At 39.2% G+C, this 7,438-nt stretch overlaps 1 pseudogene; it reads left to right on the top strand.

Moving 5' to 3' along the window:
- Window positions 1-3,209: 3,209 nt before the first annotated feature.
- On the top strand, window positions 3,210-6,563 carry LOC143379528 (apoptosis-stimulating of p53 protein 2 pseudogene; annotated as a pseudogene).
- Window positions 6,564-7,438: the final 875 nt, after the last annotated feature.

Here is a 7,438-nt window from a genome sequence, read left to right as displayed (position 1 = left end):
GTAATGTGGATAATTCTAGTTAGCTCATCAAGAGGCAAAAAATACTCACATAAAGTCTTTTGCTTCAGTGTTTTGTTTATTTCTTATTGCGAGAATTTTATATTCATTTCATCTTTTTGAATATATTCTTTATTTGTTCTAATTAGATATATATGACAGTATAATGCATTTTGACACATTATACATAAATGGAGTATAACTTCTCATAATCTGGTTGTATATGATGTGAGTTACACAGGTCAAGTAATCATACATGCACATAAGGTCATAATGCCAATTCATTCTACTATCACTCCTACTTTCATATCCCAATTCCTCTCTTCACTCCTCTTGTCTCATCCAAAATACCTCTATTCTCCATCACCTTTATTGTGAATTAGCATCTGCATATCAGAGAAAACACTCAATCTTTAGTTATTTGGGATTGGTTTATTTTGCTTCTATCTATTGTTGATCCATAGACATGGTGTGTAGATGAGGATATATGGATATATTTGTTGTGGGATTTTATCAAATGGACTGTGTTCAAAGACACATTTTGTAAGGTAAAGTATGCTCTCTAGTCATATCTTGTGGTACCATAAAAATTAGGCCCAAATATAGACTGTCTCGGGACATCTGATGGGTTCTTAAACACAGGCATGACCAGGCTGGGAGTGTTCAATACTGCAAACCATGAAGTGTGTGAGAAGACAGATAGGAATGCTTTTAAAACTTCATTTTCAGCAGTTCTTAAAAATAATTATTCATTATCAGAGAGTATTTTTACAAGTATAGTATAAATTAAAAATAGAGGAAAAATTCTTCAATGAGGCACTCTCAGTCCTTTTTAGAATATTTTTATTTTCCCCAAATGTGAAAAGAACCTTGTCTATACAAAAACTGAAAGAACATTTTTTTTACATCAAAAGTCTCTTTTTCCCTTTTGTACTTGCATATAGTTCTATATATTTCTTTCTTTTTCCTTTTTTACGCTAATTGAGCCTCACCACTGAGAGATAAGTCCCTTTTATAGAACTTGTCAATGATAACTAAATTACTCTGGCTCATCAAAGTCCCCCCTTTTTTGTTTTGCATTTTTTAAGATCAAGCCTATTCCATCTGGGTTCAGGGGCACACTCCTGAAATATCAGATACTGAGGCAGTTTGGGTGGTAGGGTAACTACTGCAAAACCTGTCTGGGCATTTTAGCAAAACCCTGTATCAAAATAAAATTTTAAAAGGACTGGTAATGTAGGCAGTGGTGGAACATCCCTTGGTTCTATTCCCAGTACTACACACACACACACACACACACACACACACACACACATACACATTATTAATTCACAAGTACATTTTGCTGTTCTGCATTGTTTTACTCCAATTAGAAAAATAAATTGGTAGAAAAGATTGCTTGAGAAAAAGAAATTGATTACTAAATTTCTCTTCTCTGTGCTAATATTTACTTTAACAACCTTAAAGAAACCTGTGACTTTCAGTATTTCTTTAAAAGGATGAATGTTGAAATTCTCCTAAATATATCACTGTTAAAAAATAGATTTCAAATAATTGTAAATAAAGTTGATCTAAATATACCTGTTTTTTTGCTTCAATGATTGTCATGTCCATCAGCAGGTCTGCTGCTGTGACTGTGTTCTCATTGTCAACAGAGAAGTGCAGATTAGTGCTGCCCCTGGCATCTATCACATTTGCATATACACGAGATTTCAACAAAATCATAGCACATTATTCCTCCTGGAATTGTACAGTGTGTCAGGACTGCACCACAAAATGGACTATCAACTCCAGGAATTCACATTTAATATATGACAGGTTTCACCAACTACCCACACTTGAATGAAAAAACAAATGCAATGGTTCTAGGAATTCTAATGAAATCCATCTTCAGCTACTATCTACCTTAACCAGAACTGTGCTGCTGTTACTGTCACAGAAGTTAATGCTGCATTTCTTCTGTATCAAGTGTGTCACCACTTCTGGATGGCTACAAGCAAAGGCATAATGAAGAGCAGTGCTATGAAAATGAAAGGATTTTCAGGAAAGTATAGAACACTATGTCCATATAAAACATGTTATAAAATTGCAAATGTTTAATATCATATACTTCCTCCTTTTTCCAAACAAATATTTAATTTCTGCAGAAAGTATGATCTTTCTTAGGTCTTACTACTGTAAATATCAATTACCTACTGGAAGGACTGGCAGTAGGGTGGGGCTGTTGTGCTGGGGTTGCAAGCCAGGACCTCACTCATGCTAGGCAAGCGTGGTACCCTCGAGGTATATCCCCTGCCCAAGGCAGCTTAGTAGAAAAGAAGGAAAATGGATGTCACAGTACAAACTCACTTGGAGCCTTACCACCTCTGTTACTTACTAGATATTGCCTAGCATTTGTATATGTCCCTTTTCTCACCCATAAACTAAGAATAAAGTAGTAGTTACCTAATAGGATAACATAGTCATTCTATGAAGAGGATATAGAAATTCCAGTTAAAAATGACAGTTCAATACTTGCCCTCTACTGTGGCCATCACAATTGTTCACAATGATAACATTTCCATGGAGTAAAATAACACAAGTATACCTATTGGGTAGATGGGTTGGATAAAGGATTATGGACTGCAATCACACAAGAGGATCTTCTTACATTTTACATCCCCAGTGTTGGAATGCCACTTACAATTCATGATGTTACACAGTGGTAATTGGCAGCATTGATGAGATATTCTTCATACTCATAGGATCATCTCACAATCCATGGTGCCTTTCATTAGGTCAAATCAATACAAACAAAAGATCATTGAGAGTGCTTCTCATATGCTTGGCATTTGATTAGATGTTACTAGTTAAAATTGCAGTGTACAGCCCCTCATCTCCCTTCCCAAGATCAGTCTGGACTTCTTGGGCAGGATGAGATTGGGGACAGGGCCTGTGTGGGCTCCAAAGTCAGACCAGGCCTGGCATTATTTGTCTTTGGAACTGATGAGAGAGCCTGGGCCTCCATGATAATGGAGGAGATAAAGCCCAGTCCCAGGGCAGCAGGGGATTGGCCGATGCTTCTTTGGAACCCCAACAACGTAGGTGTCATACACCCTGCCTCATAACAGGTCCACCACATCATGGACAGTCTAGCCCTCTGCTTAGCTCTGCTCAGGGCTCCCTGGACATCCATGGAGCTTTGGCTCTGCTGGGATCAGTTTGGATCCAAAATGATGCCAATGGTTTGAAGAGTGTACCTTAGTAATAATGAGCAGTACTCCACAGAAGTTCCAGTTATTCCAGAGACAACATGCAGAGATGTGGTAGACCTGTGCACAGAGGATGGCTAGAGTGATTGATGTTTGGCTGAAGTGTGGTACACTTCTGAATGTCCAGTTGCTCATAACTAGAGAATGTTTGACATTCTTTAATGATCTGGAAGTCAGAGAAGTGAAGTTTGTTTCTTCTTTCCTCATGAATGCCCCCTGACAGAAATAGTGTGAATGAACTAAGGTCTCAGGATCAAAGTCCCAAGAGAAATGATGTAAAACTGCCTGCTGAACATGAAAGAAAGGAGAATGGCATTATTAGTCCTAGAATGAATCTGACTCTTGGTGAAATTCAAAAAAAATAGAATCTCACCAGCAGCACTGAGTTGAAGCCCAGCCACAAATGCTGGCTACAAAGAAACAACACTTGAAGTTTTTAAAACAATAAGATCAGTGCAAAAAAAAAAAAAAAATAAGCTGTGGAGCAGGAGAAGCTTAATAGTCTAAAAGAAGTAGTTGAGAATCATGAGGCCAAGCTAAAAGAAAAATGTGAGTGTACATAAAGGTCATGTGGAACAGGAGAGGCTAAGCAAGGGGAAACTTGTGGTGGAAACTGAACAGATGAACAGTGTTTCCAGAAAAAAACAGAGGGAGCTCATTCTAGCAGTGTGAAAAGTAGAGGAACTTACAAGGCAGCTAGAGATTCTCAAGAAAGACAGTATTGACAGTCACCATGACAACCAGTCAGCTGTGGCTGAGCTGGATCACCTCTACAAGGAAGTGTAGTTAAGAAACAAATTGAATCAAGAGCAGATGTCAAGCTGCAATAACAGAGGGAATATGTGCAATTCAGAAAAGGCAGTCATGGGAAAGTGAGTTATGAGCTGAGGAACCCACTGCGGAGAAAGAAGACAGCACTGCAGCAAAGTGAAAATCTTCCAGTATCACCTAATGGAAATCTTCCTCAGCAAGTAAAGTCAGCCCTAAGCCATGTGGCTGCAGTAGATTCATCTATGCAGTCCTCTACCATTCTAAGGATGCCATTGAGGCCTGAACTGCTAGTGAAGCCGGCTCTGCCTGATGGTTCCTTGGCCATGCAGACTTCAGAGCAGCCAATAAAGATATAAACCTGGCCCAATATGACATCTAGGTCCAAGGCACAAACTAAGGCTCCAACATCCATTCAACTGGCCTGATTGGAGCCCTTCAAATGGAGGTCTTTTCCTGAGTACAAGCCCTTCTGTACCCCAAATTACTGGGAATGCTCTGGACCAACCTGATTATGGGGAAGTTCCACTGAGAGAGAAAGAGAAGAACATGCCTCCATTCTTGATGTTCGACCCAGAGGACCAGTGTGCTGCCCCACACTCCTTTGGTACACTCAGGAAAACCCAGAGCAGTAAAGATGTCTTGTGGAATTCTCAGGCTGCAAATACAAATTGGTTAAAGTACCACTTCCCGTCCCTAGAAAACCAAAATAACTTAATTTTTCTTATTTTGGACAAGCCTATCAATCACCTTCTGACATTAATCACAAATCCAAATCCTCTGCTGTTGCTAACAGCTGTTACATCCATTGGAAATAAACCCAAACCAGCAGGGCAGCAGCCAAGGGTGTTGCTACCTCCCAGCATACCTTCAGTTGGCCAAGACCAAATCCCTTCTCCGGGGTCTAAGCAAGAAAGTTTACCTGCTGCTGCTGTCTGGTCCTTTACCTTGCTGTCATTCAAAGATGCTTGCTGTTGGTCCAGGCTTCAGAAAACTGCAGACCATGGCATCCAGCTCTATATATTCCATGTATACACAGCATCAAGTTCCAGAAAAAAAAAATAGCAGGTTGTGCAAAGTGCACTAAGACATATACCAGAGGCTCACATTTTTGCAAGTGTATATGAGAAGCCTGTGATTGCTACTTCCTAAATTCACAGCAGCACCCAGAGAACATTGCTTCACAGCCAGGGAAAGCATAGTTTTTCAGAACCTGAAATAGAATCTGTTTCTTCAGTTCATGAGAACCATGAAAATGAAAGAATTCCTTGACTACTCAGCCTAATAATTATTATTGCCTTTCTCATCTAACCATTACCAAAACCATAGTGATGCTGACTTAGAAGCCTTATGAAAAAAAGCATATAATGCACCCAGACCACTAAAGAAATGTAGATTTATTACAGAGCCAGAGGGTCTTAATTGAAAAAATATTTATAAAATTTGAATTGTAGCCCACAATAGCTGCAATGGAGACCATCTCTGTCCTGTAATACCCATCTAAGTTGTCAAACTCAGTGACTCAGAAGGCTCCACATGAATTCTTAATCCATATTTATATATGGAGCCAGAGAAGGAGGTGGTCTCTTTAGGTCCTTAGCCACTGTCCCCTGAGAATGTGGGGAGTGCCTGTTTACAGAACACAGACATGCCAGCTTCTTCTCCTAGCCTTGATTATGTGCCTAAAGGAGTCCCAGGCAGAAGCCCAAATCTCCAGAATAATGCAGAGGAACCAATCCAAGAGGCTCCTCATCTGCTTGCAGTCATCTGGAGGAGCCCCCCATACCCACCTCTACACTACCCATGTGAGGAGTCTGAAGTGCTGCAGAAGATGCTGTGAGCATGTGCCTACCTGAGACCACTGGGCAGGACTCCCTGGCTCCTGGCAGAAGTGTAAACTTGCTTTAAACTGGCTCAGAGTGTGAAAACTGTAATGAGGGTGAAATTCAATGTTCTTGCTTTACTCCTAGATTTATCTTTGGCAGGAAAGTTTGACCTCATGCAGAGAATTATTTATAAGGTTGATGACCCAAACCTACCCAATGATGAAAGCATCACAACTCTCCAAAATTCTGTATGTGCAGGCCACACAGAAATCATTAAATTCTTGCTGCAGTTTGGTGTGAATATAAATGCTGCTGACAGTGATGGATAGACCCCTTTGCATTGTACTACCTCATGTAACAACGTCCAGAGGTGTAAGTTTTTAGTAGTCAGGAGCAACTGTGTTTAGCTGTGTTTACCATGACCTACAGTGACATGCAGACTGATGCACATAAGTCTGAGGAGATAGAGGAAGACTACACACAAAGCTCTCAATTTCTGTATGGATTTCAGGAGAAAATGGCATAATGAATACAAGAGTCACTTATGCACTTTGGTATTATGAACTTCAGAATGATGATTTACTTCCCATGAAAATAGGAGTCTGTGTGACAGTCATTCACAGGAAAAAACCAAGATAAAATTGAATGGTGGAGAACCACAGATCCTTCTAATCACCATCAGAATGCTCTCAGCTTATGCAAGGCATTTCATATCACCTAAGAACAAGCTTTAAAAATTGTTTGTCAATGTTCTCATTGTGTAATACACTCTCCAGTTTTACCTACTGAGGTTATTCCCTGCAGTTTGTGGTCAAAGCAGTTGTGGTAGGTGAATGTAACTCACATCCCTGAATTTGGCACAAGGTGCTATATTCATGTTTTATTTATATTTATTCTCATTTCATTTTTGCCACTGCTTGAACATGAAAAAATACTCATCAAGTCACTTATCATTGCTTAGCTGCTTTTGCAGTGCTGGGCCACATTCTACAAATTAAAACTGATAATGTTCAGCTATACTAGTTCTTTTTGACAGTTTTGTGATCAATATCATATTGATCACCACTTATTCTTTATAATTCTCCTAATCTGGTGGAGAGAATTACAAACAGGACAATGTAATGGACCACATCAGCAATAATATGGGGTAAAAGCTATGCTTGTGTCTTTCCAGAAGGCGCACATCATCCTATCTGAGTTCCTGAGCATACTGTTCATCATAACTATGGAGGATCTGGAACCACAGTTTAAATGACTAAAGCTCAAACCAGATGTGTTGATCCCAATCTCTACTGTGTACAAGAAGCTGAGAAATAAGAAAAGAAATTAGAGGAGATTCTCCAATATTTTTAATACATTTCATGATTTTTGCAACTCAGCTTATTATTAAAGGCAGAATGTGAGTCATACAATTGGTGGGAACTGAGCATTCTTTTATTGTGGTACCTTTTTCAGTTCTACAACAAAATTGACTTTGTCAATCTTTGCATGGTTGACAGCTTTTGATAATTTTCCTGGACAAAAAGAAAATTATTATCCTTATTATAATCTTATACAATTTACTACTATAACTTCATCTAATTTCCCCCCAAGTTA

This window comes from Callospermophilus lateralis, chromosome 13 (genome assembly GCF_048772815.1).
Source record: "Callospermophilus lateralis isolate mCalLat2 chromosome 13, mCalLat2.hap1, whole genome shotgun sequence".
NCBI classification, from domain to species: Eukaryota; Metazoa; Chordata; class Mammalia; order Rodentia; family Sciuridae; genus Callospermophilus; species Callospermophilus lateralis.
This window is presented reverse-complemented; position numbering and strand designations above follow the sequence as displayed.